General features: G+C 36.2%; 3 protein-coding genes across 7 annotated transcripts in view; 1 reads left to right on the top strand and 2 right to left on the bottom strand.

Annotated features, from left to right (window-relative positions):
- LOC140685329 (filamin A-interacting protein 1-like) overlaps nucleotides 1–1,425 on the bottom strand; it is a 28,240-nt gene extending 26,815 nt beyond the window's left edge. The window contains exon 1 of the mRNA XM_015242485.3: nucleotides 1,305–1,425. The gene's annotated coding sequence lies outside the window, so the exon portion shown is untranslated. The remainder of the gene's footprint in view (nucleotides 1–1,304) is intronic.
- The window catches only part of CMSS1 (cms1 ribosomal small subunit homolog), a 333,735-nt gene that overhangs the window by 52,311 nt on the left and 258,094 nt on the right, over nucleotides 1–23,330 (top strand). Inside the window, exon 2 of one of the 5 annotated variants that reach the window (XM_072966315.1) lies at nucleotides 8,238–8,309. The exons of the other annotated variants lie outside the window; for them this stretch is intronic. The gene's annotated coding sequence lies outside the window, so the exon portion shown is untranslated. The remainder of the gene's footprint in view (nucleotides 1–8,237; nucleotides 8,310–23,330) is intronic. 5 annotated transcript variants of the gene reach the window in all.
- LOC102533676 (filamin A-interacting protein 1-like) overlaps nucleotides 1–23,330 on the bottom strand; it is a 274,618-nt gene that overhangs the window by 51,830 nt on the left and 199,458 nt on the right. The gene's annotated exons all lie outside the window — the stretch shown is intronic.

Raw genomic sequence — 23,330 nt, 5'->3', positions numbered from 1 at the left:
CTAACCTGCAGTTTATAAGGCCTGTCTTTAGGCCAAGTAACATCATATTTCTTTTAGAACACTAAAACCAAAGCTTTGCATTGCTCCAAACAAAATTAGCAAACAAAACAAAATTCCTCTGAAGCAAAAATCAAAGGCACCAATGTTATATACTTCAAAATTAAACTCTACCACAGGAATTACTAGAAATATAGATACGTCCTGAATTTTGAGCAGCTAAAAAAGTGTTATGTTTTAAATGATAAGCAAAACATAGAGACTATTTAAAAAGGGAAATAATTACTTCACACATTTCTTAAGTTTTGTTTTATAACATATGTTCAGACCAAATAAAGTTTGAATGGTAAATCATTTTTTTATCTCCTATTCCAGTGTTTTAAATTTGACATAGCATATTTTATTTTTAATTCCTCTGCTGATTTTTATTCTGAAAAATAAAGTAAAATATGTAAATTTTTCGGCATCTGCCAATAATCTGTTTAGGGTTTAGGTATAACTCATTTTGGTTCAAAATGCCACTGATGAACAAAAATCTTCTATAGGATTTACCCTTTTAAGTTAGTATTTCTATGAAATAAACTATTGTTCAACATATTACTTCAGAGAAACTATCTTTATCTTTAATTTTCAGTGCCGTTTGTCATTTATCCATTGACTGGAGTTGAAGTAAAAAGCTAGAACTCAAAACTGTGATAGTTACTTCCTTATACTAATTGACATTTGCTTTTAAGCTAGAATAACATTTGTAGGATTTTTTTTTGAAGCTTCAGAAGTACTTTACTTTTTAAATTAGATTTATCCTAATTACAAGATGTATTCCTGACAGGGGTTTTCTAATCTTTTATGTGTAATTTACAAAAGGGGGAGGGCATTGGGTGAGAAACAGATCTACTACCATGTGGCAGTGTTTCATATTCTTCTAAGACTTAAAGGATTTTGAGTCTCAGGAGAAAGAAGATCAGGAGATAGAGTTGTTGTATTACAATATTTTCCCCCACCCTTTCCCCAGAAGATTTCTCAATACCGGCAGGATACAATGTGTCGCTTACTTGGAAAGCGTGGGTAATATATAGTCATCCTCCACCTCTCTACATTTTAAAACTAAATCCCAAATCTGTTTTCTCCCTCGGAGAAAACAAGTTTTGTGTGAGTTGGAAAAGATTTTGAACCTAGAGTTCATTGGACGCGCTTTTCGAAACCTGTTTGCAGTTCATGATGCTGATAACTTTAAAAGCCACCTACAGACTGCCTGGCTCTCTGACAGCAATCCCCTTGCTGGAGCAGAGCGGCTCTCCCGGGCTTACCTGAGTCGCCTGCGCCGGGGCCGGGCGGGGGCCGGGCGGGGGCCGCAGTCACGGCGCTGCGAGCGGGCTGCGCGCGCTCCGGGAGTCGCCCGAACAATGCGAGCGGGGCGCTGAGCGCGCCCGGCCTATGGGCGTTACGTCACTGCGCTGCCTTATAAGGCGCTCCGCGTGTGCGGCGCGGGCGGCGGGGGCGCGGGTGACAGCCAGGCCCGCAGCGGCGGCGCTGCAGCGCGCCCGGGCTCCGCAGACGCTCGGACCGTGTGAACGGGACTGGGGTCCCGGCTCCCCGCGGAGGTGACTGTGCGGCGGGCCGGGAAAGCCAGCGCCCTCCTGCCCGTCTATGCAAGTCATTGGGGGTCATGGGCGATCTACTTGTAACTTTTCTCCCTCTGGGGCCCTAAAGCTTCTCTTATTGCTTCGGATTCTTAAATACACATCCTGAAATTCTTATTTTTAAACGTTTGTAAATACATTTTTGTTACATTTGTTTTTTTGGTTCTTGGGGGTGGAGGGGAGGCAGAGGCAGGAGAGGGAAGCCAGAAGTCTTTTTCTTTCTTTTTTTTCCCCTTTTTTTGGAGACATCTCTGGGGGTGATTTAGACTTCAGACCTTCTCTTTCCTCTTTGTAAAGAGTAGGGGTCCTCAGAGGATAGTATTTTATTTCCTGATGATGTAACTACCAAACAATTCTTCAAGTGATGATGGGAAGGCCAGATGAAATCTTGTTTTTTTCAGTTTTCCCTGAAAGATCCTTCTCGTTCCTCATTTCTACATGCCTGTGTTTTAAGGAAAGTAGTTACAACTAATCAGTTTATTTGGCAAGGAAGATATTTATTAAAGAAATTAAATGTTTTGTGTTGTACTTTCAAAACAAAGTATAAACGCAGAACTTTAGAATCAGCTTTTTTACCCATTTGTTCTCTTCTACCAGCACACAAAATAAAACAAAAAAGACATGAGAAGAAAAAAAAAACTGACCAAATTATGTCTGAATTAAGCCTGTTACCCTTTACTATGGGGCAGATTTACTTGTATAAATCTTTTTTTCTGGTAAGTGAAAATTAGCCTCCTAATTACTTTGCACATCAGTAAGAGAAGTAATCTCTAAAGTCCTAGCCAACTATGTGAATCTGCTAAGTAAATTAGAGACATGGCTGCCTCATTTGTGAGCTTCAAATGAATTGAGTAGTTTAAATAACTTGAGTCTATTTAATTTCTTAAATTACATTAAAATAGGATTGCTTCCTAGTATGATGTACATATGTCTATAGAATTATTGTTTCCATATGTGTTGTCAAGCAGGAATAATGCAAATAGTCTTCTTGTTTCTTTTCTTTAGTGTGGAGTGGAGAAAGTCTGGTTGCAGAGAATTTGTAGTTAGTGAAAATGATGTGGAGAAAAGATGCAGGGCACAAAAATAAACATGTATCATCTTTAATAAACTGTGTGCTCACTTTGACACTTCTTCTAGATGACTCTACCTGTCTACTGAGAAGCCTGTTAAACTAGCCCCTGCTCTTTATATATACTGTTTTAAGGGAAGTGAATGACCATACCCTTCAGCTGAACTTAAATTTTATTATTTGATTTGTTAATATTTGTATTAACATTTTAGATGTTGGTTTATTAATTTTAAGGGGAACTCTACCTTATTCTTGTGACGTATATTTGAAACTTTTCTAGTCTCCTATGTTTGTCTTGTACTTTTAAATATCCTATGAGATTTTTATGCTAGATCTGATTTATTACAAATGAGATAAGATGGCTGATAGGAAAGCTTCATGAAGCATAAACACCTGAATCTCAGCTCCAAACTGGTAACTTAAAGCACCTTTACCCAAAGCTAGCATTTTTGTAATTTGTTCTACCTCCTTTTCCGTCTAATGGGTACAGAGGCTTCCTAACATTTGGCACTGCTTTTTCTTTCTTTCTTCCATTTTTTGTACTCATGAATGCTTTACATTTATTTTCATGCTTTTGACTTCCCAGTTTCCCTGTAAAATAGATCAGTATTATTTCCTCCTTTTCTTTAGTTGAAGTAACTGAAGACTAGAGAAGTTGAGTGGATGTAAGACTTGTCTAGGATTTTTGATGCAAAAGTAAAAAAGATTAGGACTCCTGTTCTTGTGTTCTTTGCCTATGCTGTGTTACTCCCCAAAGCACTGGTCTGTGACTCAGCTATGACTCAGTGCTCCAAGGTCATGGTATGTAACCAGTCTCTTTAGGAACCAATGATAAATCTCATTTGTTGAGGTTCTAGTTCATAGCCGTCACTGTGCCTAGTGCTGTACATGCTTCCATCATTTAATCTGCACAACACATTTTGAGGTGGTATTACCCATACTTTTCAGATGACAAAACACATTTGGAAGGGTAAAATTGCTTGAACAAGGTCATACTGCTAATGAGGTAATGAAAGCAGGGATTTGAACTGGTGTTTATATATACAGCCGTAGTCATCTTCTCGTAATGATTTGCTCAGAATCTCGCAGAAGAGTTGTTAGTAAAAAAAAAAGTTTTCTGATTTAATTGAGAAGTTTGTATCTTTATTTTCCAGATTGAATATTGAACTAGGAAAACCAAGACTTACCCTCTTCATAGGCTGCACGTCAGAGCCACCCCGATTGTGCACTGAATAACTCTAGGGAGTGTCGTTTACATTGAAGACATTGTGGATTTGTATATTTACTAAGACAGTTTTCTTGAGGATGTTGGCAACATGTCTTATTCTAACAAAGTTAGAATATTTTAACAGTTTTCTGACAGATGAAAGTCAAGGGTCTTGAAGAAGGGGACTCTTTATTAAGAAGGGAAATCTTTTTCTCAGTGACACAAGGGTACCCTGGGTCTTGTATCGCAAACTCAGCCAGCCATTGGCATTGTGCCCCATTGGCCACGTGAATTAATGAGTAGACTTTTATTTCCTTCCCTCTTCCTACCAATATTCTCTTTGCTTTGTAATTTTTGTTCCCTTAGCTTCTGACATATACTTATTATAAAAAGAACAGAATTATGACCATTGTGCCTCAATCTTGATGAGAAAATTTGATTTCCTCTTTTATTGAAAATTTTACTGTTCAATTGCTATATGATTTTTCTCATTTTATAATCAGGAATTTCTTACAAATAAGGATACCTACAAGTTAAAGTCCTTTCTACAGCTAGTAATCTGAATTTATGATCTAATTCAGCAGTAGCTTTGTCATTTAGAAATGATCTACCAAGCCAATTGCTTTCTAATGTGGAAGAAGCGTTTGTAAGCAACAAGGCTGGAAAGTAGGATGTATTGATTTGATTGAACTGTATAAAGTCACTTTTGTTAAATGGTCAAAAACAGTTGAATATTAGCAGTTTCCCATGGTTCAGACTAATGCCAGAAGGTTATTACAATGGCCCAAGCAACTGGTGTTACTAGTAATGTCCACAGTGTCATCATTATTTAACTGTTTTAAAATGTCATTAACATGTTACTAAAAATATCAGAGCCAGTTTCTCTTTATGAAGTGACTGCTCTTATTTTCTTTCTTGTCCTATCTCCCTGCTTTTGTTTCTTCTTGTGACTGGTGAAGTCTTTTAGCCATCTAAATTTAAGTGCCAGAGAAGCAGTATTCATAATGAACTGAACCTTTCCTGCAGCTGCCCACAGTTTTCACTGTTGGTTCTTTCATTAGGTAAGGGGTGATGTGCACTGCTCTCTACTACAGGCTGTCATCTGAAAAGTATGGGTAATACCACCTGTGGGATGGTAACACTCTTTGAATGTGGTAGGTTTGCCTCTGTAAAAGAAAATATGTGGAAACACTATAACATGCAAAGAAAAGCAATAATTCTTATTGTAGGCATGGTCCTATATGAGAAGCTGAACAGAGTGGGTATAGATCCCGGGTGGCAGGGGAAGAGGCAGAATGCTGTGGTTTTGCATTGCATCAGGCTGCAGTTGGATTGGCCAGAGAGTGAGCCTTTGGTGCTAAGGCATTCTGCCTCAGACATTCTAACACCTCATCGGCAGCATTCTGGGAAAATGACTGCCTCTGAGCATTGGGCAAGCCTGCCATGGATGTGATGCTGATCTCTTTGCTGCCACACAGTTTGGGAGGAAGACTGAAGGGACTGAGCACCACAGGTGGGCAACTGTGGGATGTGGAGCAAAAAGGATAGTCTGAGGGTAAAAGCACCTCCTCTCCATGCCAAGGACAGTCAGTTTTCCAACCAACCTCTTCCTTTTACTCTTCTTTTTATTTCCCAAGTGGTATCTGCCTAGCTCTGTACACATAAATGCCTGTGCACTGAGATATGCACTGAGAACTTCACACCAGCAGTTAATGGGCTGCAGTGAACTTGAATTTACATATGGATCCTTATCTACAGCCCAAATCTTCTGCCCAGGCCTCCATAGTCCTTGAAGTTTCCAAAGGCTCTTCAGTTATTCCTATTCATACTTCCTCTGACTTTGATTTTAGAAAGGGACCAATACCCTTGAGAGTTATCTTGGGCTGATTACAGCAACAGTGTTAGTGGTGATATTAGGGAATGGAAACCCCTTTATTAACATTAAAGTGAATGATATTTTGTGACTTTAAAGTTAATTTAAAAATAGTTCAGTGCCCATATCATAATTTGGAAAACGCAGGAAAGTCAAAAAGACATTTTACAGCTAGTCCTACCATATAAGTACTGACAACTATTAACAATTCCATGTACTGTATTTCCTTTTAGTCTTTTCTAAGCATTTGTAGAGCACGATTGCATTCATACTGTGGTTCATATGTGTATATTGTGTTTTTACCTTTATTATATATATTTTATGTTCTTGGCTTTTCTGTAGACGTTGGGTCATTTAAGAGCATATGTTTGCATATTTTCTCTAGAAATAGTGATCACAAAGCCAACCACTACCTGCTATCCCATTGACATTGTCATGGTTTTTGTTTTTCAATAAGTGAAACAAGGAGGTCTATTCAATGAAGACTCTTCTGTTGATCAGAGACCTTCTGTTCTTGGTTTACATGGGATGCTGTGAGTTGGCTATGGGACTCTAGTGAGCATCCCAGTAGGTGAGCAGAATGACTTGGAGAGAATGAAGGATTGATTATATTATACCACCATAAGATTATTAAATGGGAAGCAGGAAAACCCTGCTATTTAGGTCCAGTCCATTTGCTTATTTATTCCTGCAAACATTTGTGTTTCCTTGGTAACTAATAATAGTTTTGAAAAGTTGTTGAACTCAAAAGTATTGCTGCAGGAGTAAAAAAAAGAAAAAAACCCTCAAATCACAGAAATTAGACGGAAAAGACCTATTAGGTCATCTTCTTTGTCACTTGCCAGAACAGATTGTTCTTGATACTTTGTTCAGTCCATTTTTTAAAGGGACTTTGTGAACGAGTTTGTACTCCATGTCTTTTTTAAGAATGCATTTTTAAAGAAACCACTGACAGGTTTTTCTGTATAGTCATAGAGCTTGATTTCAAGCTAACTCTTTATAGAGGGAGACCTGTGGGTTCAAAGTACAATTGAACAGATTTTTTAGTTGGAAATCATTGAAACAGTTTAGAATGTCATTGGAATAGTTGGCCAACTAAGGGTAAAACAGAGGAGTGAGTTGAATTTTTATGTTTTCTTTTATCATTGGAAATATATCATATCAAATATAACAATATATGAGGATAAACTTTTAATCACATAGCTCATTGCAATGGATGTAGAAGGCCTAAGGAAATAAAGCATTTAGGAAGTAAAAAAAGTAAGAGTAAAATGGTTCATTCTAAGATTGTTTTTATGAAAGAGGCCTTTTATAATCTTCCCTCCTGTCCCCGATTCTGCTTTGTCTATTATATTTACGATCGATTATTGCTTGATGTGAAGGTGGCTTCTAGTTGTAATATCCTTTCCCTCAGTCACACAACTTACTCCAAACCTCAGAATGACAGAATAAAACTATCTCATAGAGTAGTCAATGGTGGTGTTAGATTATATGCTTCACTTGCCTGCATTATCGCTAATGATGTCGTCACTGGAAAAAATGATGAATAAATTAAGAAATAAGAAATGCACTTTGAGTTTTATTAGGAAGGGTGATCATTTCATAAAATCACGTTTTCAAGTATAAAAGACCTTAGAAGACATCTATTGTACTTATTGCCACTCTTTGTTCTCCCTTTTTAAATAGATGAGATAACTGGAGCTCAGGTTAAAGGACTTGCCCCAAGGTCAGACTTTGGTGATCCAGCTACTATGTTTTATGAGTCTACATGTCTCTGTTGGGAAACATGAAAAATAAAAAAATGACTTAATTAAAGAATGTGACTATAACTGTCAAAAAGAATGTGTCTGAAATTCTAATTAATGTTAGTGTAATGTGTCTAGGTTTATACTAACCACAGAACTATTTGGAACATTAATGAGCTAGTTATCCACTTTTATATATTAAAAATGCAGTATTTTTCTTGCATTTGTTTATTGCTGGTAATCAGCTCAGGTCACCAAGATTGGTCATGGGTTGGCAACTCTGGTCAAAAATTTAATGGAGAGATCTGAATGTTTAATATTAATTCTTTGTTATCATTTAACACCATTGTCTTCCGTGCTTGCCAACTGGTTATTCTGTACAGGAGAAATCCTATTATAATTTGTTATTAAGCAAAGCATCCAATCTACATCATAAAATACAGGTTTGGAAGGGAGGTCAAAAGTCTTGTGCTCACCCTTAGATTGAAATCTCTCCACGTGAGAATTTAAAAAAATATTTGAAGACAGTTTGTCCTGAATCTTCAGTTGTTCCTATCTGATATAATCTGAATCCTTTCACACCATGTGTCTTAAAGTTTGGTGCTCAAAGTGAACAAATTACTTTCACACATCAGGATTGTCTTCCTCTTTATAGACTTATAGACTCTGTATGTGCCTGTAAATGTAAGTTTTCTTGTCATTTTAGGCAACCACATCAGACTGCTGTGCCATCGAGCTTACTGATCACCAGCTTCCTAATGAACAACCACACGCCTAAGTATTTTCATCATGCACTATTCCTGTGATAATCTCGGTTAATCACTTCTGTCCTATGCTGATTTTGTTTATAATAATATATAACACATTTACTGCATAATAGGTGCCAAGAACTGTATACTTCACATATAGTGTCAACTTTGAGACACATAATGACCCTGTGGGAGAGATAGCTGAGGAACAGAGAGGTGAATTATCTATACAGGATCACAGAGCAAGTAAAGAGTGGCACCAGGGTTTGAATTGCAGACTGACTTCAGCAACCTCTGGTAGAAATCACACTAAAAGTCTTGTAGTAGGATTTGGTCTTAGGGGACAGACAGTACTAACATGAAGTCATAGAACTTTGTATCTTTCTAATCTGCCGCCTATAGGTCATTAGGCTTGCACTATGGGATGGTAGAGTGAGAATGGATCTTGGAGATCATCTGGTCAGTTTCCCTCATCTTATTGTTTATATAACTGAAACTCAGGCTGTGCAATAGTCTGTTCAGGGATATGCTGATGGGGCAGAGCTCAGGCCAGTATGTGGTGCCTTTTCTACTGCAAAACTCTAAAAGTGTACCTTGTACCATTTCTTCTCTCTCTCTTTTCTCTTCTCTTCCCTCCCTTCTTCTCTTTCTTCCTTCCTGTCTTCTCTCTCTCTGATTATTTATGGCACTGTAAGCATTAAAACATCAGTAACAGTCATAGAAACCATATTGAAAGGTATACTTAAAATCCTAGCATGCTATGTTTTAAACTGTTTTCAATATATTGCCAACTTCTGAATCTGTAAGTTCTTTATCTTTTCAGATTATGACATGGATTTAAGAATCTTACCAAATATATTCTCACGATCCCTCTGACTGAAGTTTCGTAGCTCAAAGAAAATTTAAGGAGTGGTAAGGGAAGGGAAAGGAATTGTTGTCATTTATTGAGAACCTACTGTGTGATGATTACGCTCCCCAGCACTCTACCTTGATGTCTTAAACCTCCTTCCTGTTTTATGAGATTCTGTGTCAGGACTAAGCCCAATACCCTGCCCAGAATGGGCATTCCACAAACCTGATAAATGAGGAAAGAAGTGTTTTGGATCCAGCAGGAAAAAAGATGATGATCATGTATACACTACTTGCACTCATTGACTGTTAGCTTTTGGTTCATTTTATGTGCCATTTATTTCATATCTGTGGAGGCAAATACGTGCACAGGATGCTATGGGATGCTACTTGAGGTGCTAGATTTTGGCTTTGTACAATGTAATACTGATTAAGTCTTGATCTGGAAACTATTCGTTCTTCCATTTAATCAAGTTTCTTTAATTTCCTTGATCACAAATATTCTTTGCTAGGGAAATTTTCCTCTGAGGGTGTATTTAATCATGCAAGTGGGGAAAATGTCATCATGATAGTGCTCTGATAGCCTGAGGACTTGAGGAATAAAAACAGCTATGGCCTAACAGTTGCCTCTTGGCAAAATATAACTTAAAATAGAGCTGATTTCTTTTAAAACATAATCAATTCTAATGAAAACTGATCCATTTGAGTTTTGAAACGCATAGAATCAACTTTCAGTTACCATGAATGACTCTTGCCCTAGTGATGCCAGAATGTCTATCATAAGATTGCTAATTATCAGTAGACTCATATGAAAATGGCTTAAGTCTCACTTCACCTCTGAGAGGTGCTCAGTGACTTTTGGTTAAAATCAGACTCTATCCATCCATCCATCCATCCATCCATCCTTCCTTCCTCTGTCTATGGCTATCATTTGTTAAAACCTTGTGGAACAGATGTCTAACTCTCCTTTCTTTCTTCCTCTCTGCTCAAAACCACACACAGAGACACCCACAGGTACACATTCAGGCTTTTACATATGCTAACTAACAACTACAAGAGGAAATGAAGAAAAATGAAATTCAATTTTTAGATCAGGAATGGAAATCTACTTCCCAAGGGCTAAATGTGTTATCTTTTTACCCAGTCATGGTGACCTTCAAGAACTAATCGCATGTTTTGTGCTTGAGAATTATCATCAGTCATTTATGCCATTATGTTAATAACAGGATGGGTGGGAGAGGCACTGGCAGCTGATGCATGGCTTTCACATGTACAATATTTAAATTTTTTTATGCTTTTGAGAGGATGAAAAGGCCAGTGAGACAATATGATTGAAATTCTTGAAAAAATTTCACCTTTGTTCATAATATTTGCTCACTGGAATGGAACTGAGTAGATCTAAATTGAAGGAAGAGGGATATTCAAAGGGAATACTAATACTGTGTGTGTGATGATGATGATTTATAAGCATACAGAAGTTAGGCCCAGTCTGCATCTACTATATTCTTTCAAGAGACGCTCAGCAACTATTTGCTGAGCACCTTCTGTGTGTATTTATTACTGTGCTGAGTTCATGGTGAGTGGGGCAGAAAGTATAAAGCATGACCATGCCCAGATTTTGATTGGTAGATTGAACAAACACATGAACAAAAGCCAAAAAACAATAAATATTATATTGGGATGCTGGATTTGGTGAAGTAAGAATTTTTACAGAAATGTCAGTTAGGCTTAGAAATATCTGGGAGGTCTTCATAATAGAAGATAAAGTTCACCTGGACCTTGAAGGGTGAGTAATTCCAGGAAGGATAGTGGGAGAGCAAAGGGACCCTGTATTGACTGGAGTCACTGATTGGCCCATGTTGAGCAGTACTGGGCCTCTGCAGACAGTTGTGCAAGTGGTAGATACTGCAACGCTGGAGGAGAGGGTGGTCACATAGGGTGGGGCCAGACTATATATGACTCTTAAAATTCAAGCAGTGGGATTTGGGTTTTAATTTAATGTTGTGTAGACAGTAGGGTGCCATTGGCAACTTTTAAATAGTTGAGTAATAGACTAAAAGCAGTTTTAAGTGAATCATAGCACTGTTAGAAAGTTCCTTTTCACTTGCATATCGAAGTGCGATGTGCATATGAAGTAGAATTAGGTGTACTCCAATCTTGTTGTATATTCGTATGTTAATGCTGCTTTTGGGTACAATCTTTGGACAAGTGAGTGTGTGGAGCAGCTCCTATTGAATTTTAAAGGTCTTTTCTGAGAATCAAAATAAAATAGATATATAATGTTTTACTTAAGTAAGAGAATTTCTTTTAATCTTATAAAATATTAGGATGACTGCTGAAAGAGTGGCTCTCTTGAACTGTTTACTTGACAAATAATTATGATTTATCAGAGAGTCTCCTCAGAGAAAATGCTGGTAGCTGGGGAGAGCTCTCCCAAGGCTTCTTATATTACAAACACACAAAATTCAATCTGAATGACTGACTAACTGAGTGAATAAATGAATTGGTTTGTTTGCTTGCTTGTTGGTTTATTTTGATGATGTTTGGTGATGTCCCATCCATTGCTGAAAATGGAGGGAGGCTCTTTATGTTTTAGCTACTTAGCTATCAGCAAGGAGTTGTGGAAGGTAAAGTTGAGAAGAGAACCTTCTCCGAATGCTTTTTGTTGAAACGGACACTATCTTCACTTTTTCATCTTCCAGGGAAAGAAATTCCATGATTGGCTTCATTGTGTTAGTTTTAATAGTTCATAAATTTCATTACAAAAAATAGCTCTGCTAAGAACTTTAATTTGTTTCCTTTCTTCCTATGATCTTACTGGGCTTTTGTCTTTCTCTTTGGTTTGTGAGTTATTTAAAGTTGTGCTTCTTAATTTTTAAACATGTATTTTGGGGTGGGGGAGAGATCTTTTGTCACTGATTACATTATAGTCAGAAAATATGGTCAGTCATCTTCCTTTTGAAGTTTATTAAGATTTGCTTTATGGTCCCACTGTCTGGTTAGTGTTTGTACAAGTTCCCTATCAGCTTAAAGAGAATGTATATTCTGTAGGAGTTAAGAATAGCATTTTCTATACAAATAAAGCTTGCTTATTGTGCTGTTAAAAATATTCCATAACCTTGTTGATTTTTGTCTGCTTGATTTATTAATGACTAAGAGAGGTATGTTGGAGTCTTTCATTGTGATGGTGGATTAGTCTGTCCTTGTGTTTCTGTCAATTTTTGCTTTACTTATTTGAGACCAAATTTTTATGTGCATATAACTATTCCTAGGAAATGGAGTCTCTTCACATTATATAATGACTCTTTATAGATGCTTTCTACCTTAAAGTCTCTTTTGTCTCATACTAACAGTAGTTTCTCTTGGTTAGTGGTTGCCTGATGATGTCTAACCTTTTACTTTCAGTTTTGTTATATTCTTAATGTTTCAGTGAGTCACAAACAGCATGTAGTTGGGAATTATTCTTCTTAGAATTGTTTTAATCTAGTCTGACAATCTTTGTCTTTTAACATGAACATTTAGTCTGTATTACAGTGATTATTGATGTATTTGGATTTTATTTTGTCATCTTATTTGATGGTTCTATTTTTTACCACTTTTTTGCTGCTGTTTGGATTTTATTTTCATTCATTTTCTCCCTCTCTAGTTTGGAAGTTAGACACTGCCTATCCTATTAGGAATTAATTAGCCTCTAAATTCTTACAAGTTAAATGATCAGAGTCTAAAGCTAATCAGTATTTTAATCCTCCAAAAACTTTAAGGACCTCAGAACACTTTAACTCTGAGCATACCCTCCCAATTTATATGTTATTGTTGAAATATGTTTTAGTTCTTTTTTAAATACCACAAAATATTATCATCACCTATTGTTGATCTTTTAGTCGATGTTGGTTTAGATGTACCAATGTGCTTACCACTTTCTTTGCTCATTATTTGTTTTCTTCCAGACTTCCATCTGGGATCACTTTCCTTCAGTCTAAGTACATACTTTTGAAGTTCCTTTAGTGGAAATCTGCTTTCTGCACAGCACATTCTCTCTTTTTATTTATCTGAATGTGTCTTTTTTTTAACCTTTGTTCTTAGGAAGATTTTTACTGCTTATAGACCTATAGGTTGGCACCATTTCTGTCAGCACATTAAAGTTACTATCCCACTGACTTCTGGCTTCCCATGTTACTGTTGAAAACTCAGTCAGCAGTCTAATTGTCGTGCCTTTTCTCTCTGGCTGCTTTTATGATTTTCCCTTTGTCTTTGCTATTCTGCCATTTCATTATGATATAGTAAGTATAGGTTTCTTTATTTTATCTTTTATGGGTTTCACTGAGATTCCTTTATATGTGAATCAGTGTCTTTCCTCAGTTCTAGAAAATTTCCAGCTGCTGTTAACTTGTCAAATATGGCTTCTGAATAACTTTTTCTCTCCTTTCCTGTTAAAACTTAGACATTTGTTAGACCTTCTTAGTCTGTTCTTCATATCCCTTAACTTCTCTTTCACTTGTTCCATAACTTTAGCTCTTCAGGCTACATTTTATTATTTCTTCAGAGTTTTCTTCCCGTTCACTAATTCTCATTGCTGGTCTATAGTTACAGTTTTCATTTCCAAAAATGTTTTCCCCTAATTTGTTTGACATTTTATAGTCTGTTACTCTTTTAACTAGAAATTTCAGTCTCCTTTTTTATCTTTAACTTACTAAATATGTTTTATGTGCTGTCTGGTGATTTATCTGAGGTCTTTAAATATCAGCAGTTCTATTTCTGATTTCTCTGGCTTCCAATCATTGTGCTTTATTTTCTAGTTTGTTTTTGGATTTTTTAAATATGAACTCATGCGTCTTAGAACTTTATATGTGAGAGTTCTTTGAACCCTGGGTTGAAGGTGGCTTTCTTGAGAGAGAATTTGCATTTGTTTTTGCCAATTGCACCAGTGGTATTTTCAGCCTAGAATCTTTAGGCCCAGGGCTTTTTGGGTTTTTTTGTTTTGTTTTTGGATCACTCAGGTAGTATAAATTTGGGCTGCAGATTCTCATGTTAGGTAAGCTTGTTATTAAAAATTCTTTAGTGGAGCTTATTTCTCTCTTTACTTCCAAAGCCATAGTTCAAAGAAAGCAGTTTTCCTTACAGTTCCTGGAGGTTGGTTTTGTTACTGAGTCACCGTTACATTGATGGTTTAGCTCTTTGTAGTCCCAGTTTTATGTGGGACTGGGAGGACCCTGGGTTTTGTGCTCTGCTCTGTTCTCTGCCCTGTGTTGCCATAAAAGCTAAAATTTAAGTTCACAGAGTTCAGAAAATGCTCTCAAAGCAAAAACCAGCTTGGGTTCTTTGTGTACCATGCTATACTTCTGATTTAGAAAAAGTTCGTGTAATAAGCTTAATTATTTCCTATCTTCTCAGAGTTTCCCTTACTCTTAATTCACTATCATTCATTTATCCTTAAAAATAGGATAGAAACAAAATAGTAACAACATTGAAGAAATTCTATGAAGGAAATGTTATTGAGGTTCTGCTGGCAGTGTTTTCTGATTTTGCTAAAGCCTAAAGTTTCTTATTGGGAAAAACAAGTCACCTGCCTAAGGCTATTTATTGGGGTGTTACCATATCTTATTGCCAGATCATTGCTTTTTTGATATAGTTTGGTAACATAATTTGTTTAAAATGAAACCATTATTTCTGTTTGCATATTCATTATTTTTCTTCAATGGTTAATAAATGTGAGTGCATGCATGTGTGTGTTTGTTACAGTAGCTGCTTGTGTGTGTGTGTGTGTGTGTGTGTGTGCCCACACACATGGGTGTTTTCCTTATCACTGTATTGCACTTGCTTTATCCTCAACTAGGAGTTAATTGGGGGAATGAGATCCTGAGGATGCTTTTCTAGAGCAATGACTTGAAGTCCTTAACAATTGGGTGAATAGGTTAGCAGCCCTAATCCCAAATCAGGTCTTTGTGTTTTGTGACCTTGGTCAACCTTCACACAACAAAGCTTAGAAGCTGTTCCCAAAGAAGCCGAGTGGGTGGGATGTGCAGTGGTGACTGTGGACTAGAAATGGCAATGCCTTGTTTAGATGAATGCAGCATGCTCTGTGTCTGTTCTCTCAAGGTGTTCCTATGAGGAAATCTGGGGACTCTCAGGACACATCCTTCTGCTGTCAGGTATCTTCATCTCCAGTAACAATATTTTTAGAATCTAGGTATTTTTGAATGGTAAGCCCCAAAATATTGTCCATTTTGTAGAATCTCCACAACTCTTTATGCTCTATAGATAGATTTATATTTCTATTAAAATAGAAATCGAGCTCCATGCTAATTGAGAATTATTTTTATTTACCAATATCCCTTATAGAATACATAGATTTTTGAAAATCTAGTTAGATTTTACCACCCACCCCAAAGTCATTTTGAAGGTAAAAAATCTGATTTCCTCTTTGCTGAATCCACAAATGTTTCTATCAGTTTCCTTGTAGTTTTCTTTGTACTCAAGTTGGGTGACTAGACAGTCAATGTTCATTTATTAAGTACTTTCTATGTTAAGTGAGACAAATCTGAGGGGAAGAAAGCCATTTAACATAGAACCAGCATATAATAGGCTCCGATAAACTGTAGTTCCTTTCCTCTGTGCTACTATATCCAAAGTTTTGTGCTATATGGTGAAAAATAAGACAAATCCCTTGCTATATAAGCACAATATATTTTATTCTTGCTTCAGGATATTACAGCTAGGAGTTGATTGGAAAAGTATTAAAATGGAGGAGGAGATAGAATAGTTAAAAGCTAAGTGAGTTACACAAGATGTATAAATAAAGTGCCCTTTCCATGCAGAGGAAGAAGTTATGCATCTGGAAAGGTTTAAGAGAAGGTGGCACTTAGGAGTGCTGGTAAAGTTCCACCTCATTTGCTCCTTTGCTGTGGGCACCTAAGAGGTACAGTCACTAAGGAGGAGCTGGTCTGGTACCAGGTCTGGCCCCAAATGGGGCTCAGGGGCAGATTTACTATCCACATTCCTCTTGTGTGCTGGTGCTGTCCTCTTCCCATGAAGGACTGTTTCTTATTTCTATGTTTTTTTATGCATTTAAAGACTGTGTTGCTTAAGGTTTCTTTTGCTCATGGAAGAATAATGGAATAATGCTGAATTAATACAGATTTTAGGGCAATTTGGATTCTCATAGCAAGGAGGAAAGTGAATACTTTAATGTTCAAAATGTAGGAATTTCCCCATCTTGTAAAAGGATTGTTTGAAAGGTTCATTTGTAAAATATTTCCCCATAGCAACACTGTTATTAAGGAGAGAACTGATTGCCAGAGTAGCACAATGAGACAGACATACTAAACCCATAATAAACCTAAAAACCTGTATTTAGGTAACTGTGACAGTATGGTGATGTTGTAGCACAATAATATCATAGCTCACAAGATTTGTATGTAATGTGATTATTACAGCATGTAGTAGAGAACAATATTCTTGCAAATGTATGGAATTTAAACTATATTTCAGGTCAGCTAGCTTTTTGTGGACTAGCTGGGAGCCTGTGTTTTACGTAAAACATGGTATTAATAGTAAATGTGTTCCAGGTTCCCACTTTGGATTCCAGGTGAATACCTCCCTGCCATATCCATGGCAGCCTCTGGCCAACTAGCCTGAGGAAAATCAAGTAGCTCTGGAAATACTCTTGCTCTCCAGGTGTCATCTTCTTGAGCAGAATGTAGGTTGGCTTTATAGAGAGGGAACATTCACAAGTCAGGTGTATAACCCAGAGAATGCATGTATGTATTTTATGTGACCAGGAGAGTTAAGCACAATATATTTTATTCTTAGCTCTCCCAGGTTCAAGCATGACAGCATATTCTTTTAAGCAACTTGCAGTCACCCATGTTCATGACTGGAAAAGCTGAAAACATCTCCCTTTAAAGGATGAATCATAATTCAACTAGCTTTACAGTTGGCTTCATAGATTTAGTGGGCTGTCGCTCAGAAGGACTGGTTGTTTTGTTTTGTTTTGTTTTGTTTTGTTTTGTTTTGTTTTTACCATATCCCATAACATATGAATGGTCATATTTGTGGGTTCTTCAAGGTACTGTATTTCCTTTCTGCTCATGGACAAGAGCTTATGTTTTTTGCCTCCTTTTCCAGAAGAGGCCAAGTTCCTGGCCAGATGTCTACCAGATATAGTTTAAGGAACTTAGTTCAACAGTAACATAACTATTAATCCATGGCAATGTTTCTTGGCATATAGATTGGTTTCACTAAGCCAAAACAGGATAATCAATACAGACTGAAATAGAATTCATTTCTTGTTACTGTACTTATGACAGCAGACTTCTCCACTTTCTCTCCATAAATTACCTGTCATCTTTAGTGGAAAACTCCTTCCTTTTAACTAATCTCCATGGTGTTTTCTCCTCTTGACTCAGGACAATCAATTGCCTAGCAACCTGAGCCCATGGAACAGGTGCCTTATTAAAAGACTGTGGTTAAATGTTGGGTAAACTCTAACAGTGATTACTACAAAAGAAAAGAATGTTGACAGTTGATGAGGGTTTGACAAAGGAGCCCCTCACCTATGTTTGATCGGGCCCTAAGCTGTTAAGATAGGCTTTCTGTAAAGGAGGCATGCAGCTCAGTGGAAGAGAGAACCATTTGCTTCTACAGGGAGTTGCTGTGCTTCCATATTCTAAAGTATGAGTCATGGATGTCTTTATGATTACACATCCCTCCTAGCGTATGAGGAATAAACTTTAGAGAAAGGGAAGTTAAGAGAAAACAGAAGTGTGAATAACTATTAATGGTGCTGTCTCTGGCTCCATTCCGTCTGCCATTTCATCTTACATAAAGGGGGTAGTTCAGAGATTCCTTTCCTGGCAAATAAGTGGCAACATATGTTTGAAACAGTGAATGGAAACTATAGGGAGAAAATGACAGGCATATGGCATTAGGAAGGCAAGGGAAATTTTGTTGCCTTAATGTTAGCTGCATAATTGATGTGCTTTTCCATAGAGGGGCTGTTTTAGTTTAAGAAGTCTACATGCTCCATTAGTAAATTATTTCTGTGTATTTGTTTTTGTTTTGTTTTGTTTTTTCATGAATGGCCATCACCTTAAGCCATTCTTAATCCATATAGAGGTCTTGAGAGAAAGGTTCCCAAAGGGGAAAGACAAAACCTAGTCAGGAAATAGGACCTTTATTAAAGTAGCAAAAATGAAAAGTGGGGAAGCATTTAGGAATAGTCACTTCCAAGGACTGAGAATAGAAGAATGGGCCCCGAATTACTGTCTTCAGACTGCTCTTTTTTTAAATGATAATTCTACAGTGACAATGTTTAGGATTTATTTGTTGCCATAGCAACTAAACCTTTGCTCAATAGTTTAAGATTTCACAAGTTACTTTAAAGGGCAAGCGTTTGTTTTTGTTTCACAAAGTATGCATTAATTAATATTTACCTTCTAATAAGCTGAAAGCACAATGATTTACTTTGAAAAAATAAATTTTCTTAACTTTAAAAAAATCAGTGTATGCTAAGGGTGCTAAAACCCATTTCCAGATGTATGTCATACATGGCTAACAAACAGGAAATGTGTTTTAAGTCTCTAAAATTTGATTACCGTCTGTTGTTATAGTAAAGTACTTGAGAGAAACATAATTTGTTTCTCAGAACAATTTTGTTTTGTTTTTATTGTTCAGAAATGATCATGGCAAAGAATATTATCAGCCTTCATGTTTCTAAGATTTAATTAGCTAAGAAGACTTTAGTTGTTCAGGTTGTGGGGAAGAAATCCTTGGTGTTATTATTGATTTGTGCCTTGACAATGAATAATACTAGCGTGAACAAAGAACTTAATAGTATATATATAACACTGTAAATATGATTTAAACATGTCTCAATACTGTAGAACCTGATTATTCTGTACCTTCTCTTCCAATATCCTGCTTTATTATGATTGGCATCAGTGGTATGATTTTTTTTATGTGTGGTCTCATGCTTTAAAAATAGATACCTAAGTAGGTAATATAAACAGAATGTTATGCTTGTAGTCAGAAGTTTCTGTATATATTTACATGTATAATAAAGCAGGACATGGTAGAAAGAAGACGTGACTGTTTTATAGCCTGCTTGCTACCAATTTTTGTACCACCTACAAGCTAAGAATGGTTTTGTATTTTTAAATAATTGGAAAATACCAAAATAAGAATAATATTCCATGATACGTGAACATTATGAAATTCAAATTTTAATGTCCATGAAGTTTATTGGAACATAGCCACATCCATTTATTTATATATTATTGGCTGTTTTCCTGCCATAACAGGAGAATTGAGTAGTGGCAACAAGATCCTCTGGCCTACAAAGCCTAAAATGTTTACAACCTGGTCCTTTACAAAAAGAAAAAGTTTTCTGACCATTGTTCTATGTCTTTGGAAATAAATACAATTCAAAACAAAGCAAAAAAGTGGGTAACTGAAAGTTTGCCTTTTTATATATCTTAGCTAATTTGTATTTATTTGCCTGACATCAAAGTTTTAATTTTCTGTTCTAGTTCTTTTTTTAGATCTTGTACTGTGTATATTCTCTGAAGATTTACTAATCCATTATTGCCAAGAGAATGGGTGTCTTTTGGTGGAGTACTCAGGTGAAGTGTATTTGAGGAGAAATCTAGAATAGTGAAAGTACAAAACAAAAAGTTTTATTTCTGAGACTAATGGAAAACAATGAGGCTCTGAACTGGTTATATTTAGTTTTTAATTTTTCTCTCATACCACTTTCTCTTATTTTACTTTGCCCAGAAAGAGGGATGTCCAGGCTGAGTGATGGACGTTATAGGGGATTCTCTAAGAAATAACCTGTGTAGTGTGTCAGAGCTTTCTGCTTAAGTGTACCTGGCAAACAAACCACCATGGAAGTATCTAGTGCTCATGGCAAAATGACGTTTTCCTTGAGTTTAATCACTGTGAGTAATTGAGGACTGACAGTATTAATAAGGTATCCTACCTTCAATTTGGATTCCTCATACTAATATTATATTTATTATTCTAACACTAGTTTTTTATTCCTTGAATTAGCCATCAAAATGTATTTCTAAATAGGCTTAATCTAACTTATCAGACTCTCAGAAAGGAAGGAAACATTCAAAAGAATCCATCATTTAAATGTTGCTTATCTGAGAGTTTAAATGTGATACATTATTATTTTTGTTGCATATTTTAACATTTTTAAAAGGTTATTAGAGAAAGAAGATATGTTTCTATGTTGTAGTTAGCATTATTTTTAGAGGTTATGTCGTGAGTATATGGAATGACAGATATTTCAAATAAACTGTTTTTACATAGGATTATACAATGCCCGGGGGTTATGTTTGCTCTGATTCTGTACATCCAGTCCCAGCCTTTTCAAAATCTTTTCCTTTAAAAATAGAGGCATAGGATGATCAGCTAAACAAAATTTTTCCTCCATAGTGACAGTTTTCTAACAGGTCGACTTTTGACATGCATACACTCACACATAAACACATACATGCTTTTTTCACTTCGTCCTAGTAGTTTTGTTTTGTTTTAATGTGACTTTGTAACTTTATTGCACAAGAATGTCAGAATAAGGTACAATTAAGTGAGATATATTCCATGAACACTGAGTCTGAAGCTTTCATAGAAGTTTAGGTACCTTTCAGGCTATTCTATTATTAGATGATTATTAATATTAATACAAATCAGATTTTTGTTGGTATTTCAAATTACCTGAGAAAGGCTGGATACACATAGAGAAAATGTAATCAGTCCTTTTTATTTAGGGCCTTAGAAATAGCTACAATAGATTTGCTTTGATTATATTAGATAGAGATTTTACATGTGCCTTTATTTAGAGACAAACTAGGAACTTCTTTCTTTTCATCTAAAAATATCTGTTTAGAGAAAGTAGTTCCTGGTGTTTGTTGATGTTTATTTTGTATCATATAAAAAGTCTGTTCAATTTTACTTAGAACAGGACATTTGGTTACAGTTTTCAAAAGCAAGTCATTGGTTTCCAATACCAAGTTATTACACTTTGCAGGTGTTTTGTTGATTTCTTAGCATGATACATCCTTTTAGCCTTAAGGAACATTACAAACACACTGCTGTTAAAAGTAGAAATCACAAATTTAAGATCATGTAGGAAATATTCCACCTAATTCTTTCAACAAAGAAATTCTCCATGAATTATATTGACTATATAATTAAAATAATGAAAAGTTATTGTATATAAAGGTTTTAGGTTTATTTGAAATCTGTGTGGTAGCTGTTTTGATTACTGCTGTTCCTTTTTATCTAGCAGTTTCCCTCTTGTGTTCTCCAACAAAATATTTCTAAGATAAAGTGTGAGGAATGTCATGTAAGATGCACTGTTCCTGAAATTATTATGATGGGCATTTTGGACTCCCACCTGCATTTTGACTGTGACTCCACCATAGTCCACCTTCAGGGCATTTTTCCTCAATGCCTAAGGATGATGAGCAAGGCTCTGGAGCCAGACTCCCTGTATTTGATCATAAGTTCTCCATTTATTGCTTGTGTAACGTCTCTGTGCATCTGTTTCCTCATTTATAAAATGGGGATAGTGAGAGTACCTTCCTCATATGGTTGTTATAGTATGACTTATAGTATGAGTTATGGCCTTTAAGTGCTTAGAGTAGCACCTATATATATGGTAGGTATCCAACCAGTTACTCTTATTATACATTCCTAAGACGGCATCTGTGGTGTTCTGGTTGTATGGGATCTGGTTGTCTGGTTGAAACCCTACTAATTCTAAGGTCAGAACCAACTTGGCAGTATTTTAGGATGAAATAAATATAAATATTCATGAAAGCTTTTTGAAAAGTTATAAGGTAATACATCTCGAACAGTGTTTGGCACATGGTTAATGCTCAGAAATACTTATAGAATTAATTAAAAATTGAAAATATTATACACATAAAATGGTGATGTCATTCTTAAAATTCATAGTGGCTAAATTCTGGAAATCAAAGCCATCTAACTGTTTCAGGTTTAGGAGAGATTATTCAGCTCTCATCTATGTTAATGAGGTATGAACAACAAAGATGGTGATAATGAGAATAATCATAACAGCTAATACATACCTGGTGCTTACTCTGTGTAAAACACTATTCTAAACACTTAATATTTACATAGATTAATTTGTTTAATCTTTATAGCAACCTGTAAGATGGTACTACTATTATTCCCATTGAATAAATGAAGCAACTGAGTGAGAGATTATAAATAACCAGGGTTCAATCCAGGGAGTTTGGCTCCAGAGTGTGCTTTTAACTGTTATAAATAAGCTATAATTTCATAACAGTTATTTAGTCCAACCTTTTTCCCCTTGTTTCATGTTCGTCGGAACAACATAAATTTAGTACCAAAGGTGCTGATCATTGCCTAACCCTGCATCTTTCTGCTCTCCCATGCAAGTAAAGCACTGATACTCAAATTGGGCTGCACATTAGAATTACCTGTTGTGCTTTCAACACAGTTGATACTTAGGTCTTAGAGATTCTAACTTAATTGTTGCACCCTGGGCATTGGGATTTTTAAAAGCTCCTCTGGTGAGTCTAATATCTAGCACAGTTTTAAGCCCATTGGTCTAAAGGAAGATGAAATTTGTCTAGGACCTAGACCGTGACTGAGAGGGGCAGGGTATTGGGACAGTAAGATCTGGACCTTGCAGTATCCAGAAGTTGAAACTCAAGCCAGTCTGCATTTGCTTCTTGTTGAGAATTCCTTCCTTTGTATGCAAGGAAGAGTGCATGGAAATACTAGGTGACAATGGATTTGGAATTTACCCAGGGATTACATTGTATATACTATTCTTTTAACTTGTATTAAAAAACTCAAGTAAGCTTTAGCATTGCTTTAGTCATAGGGCCTTACATGGCCATTGAAAATGCTCAGGAAACATTTGGAAAAAACAAAATGGCTATAAGCAGGACTAGGATAGTGCCTTCCTGTAGGGTTACCAGCTTATTGCTACAATAAGAAAGTAGACTGACTTTGCTAAAATGTTTAGGAAAATTGATATTTATTTCAAATGTTTATGGTTTATCGTCTCAGAAGATTAATGCCAAATCCTCAAAAATGTAGTGACGAGCGATGACTCATTTTAGCTCATGTCAAAACAATGCGCTTTTGTAATTTTCCTCTCCCTGGAGAAGCTATTAAACACTAAACACAAATGCCTC

This window comes from Vicugna pacos, chromosome 1 (assembly GCF_048564905.1).
Source record: "Vicugna pacos chromosome 1, VicPac4, whole genome shotgun sequence".
NCBI classification, from domain to species: Eukaryota; Metazoa; Chordata; class Mammalia; order Artiodactyla; family Camelidae; genus Vicugna; species Vicugna pacos.
Note: the sequence above shows the minus strand (reverse complement) of the source record. Positions and strands in the feature narration are given on the sequence as shown.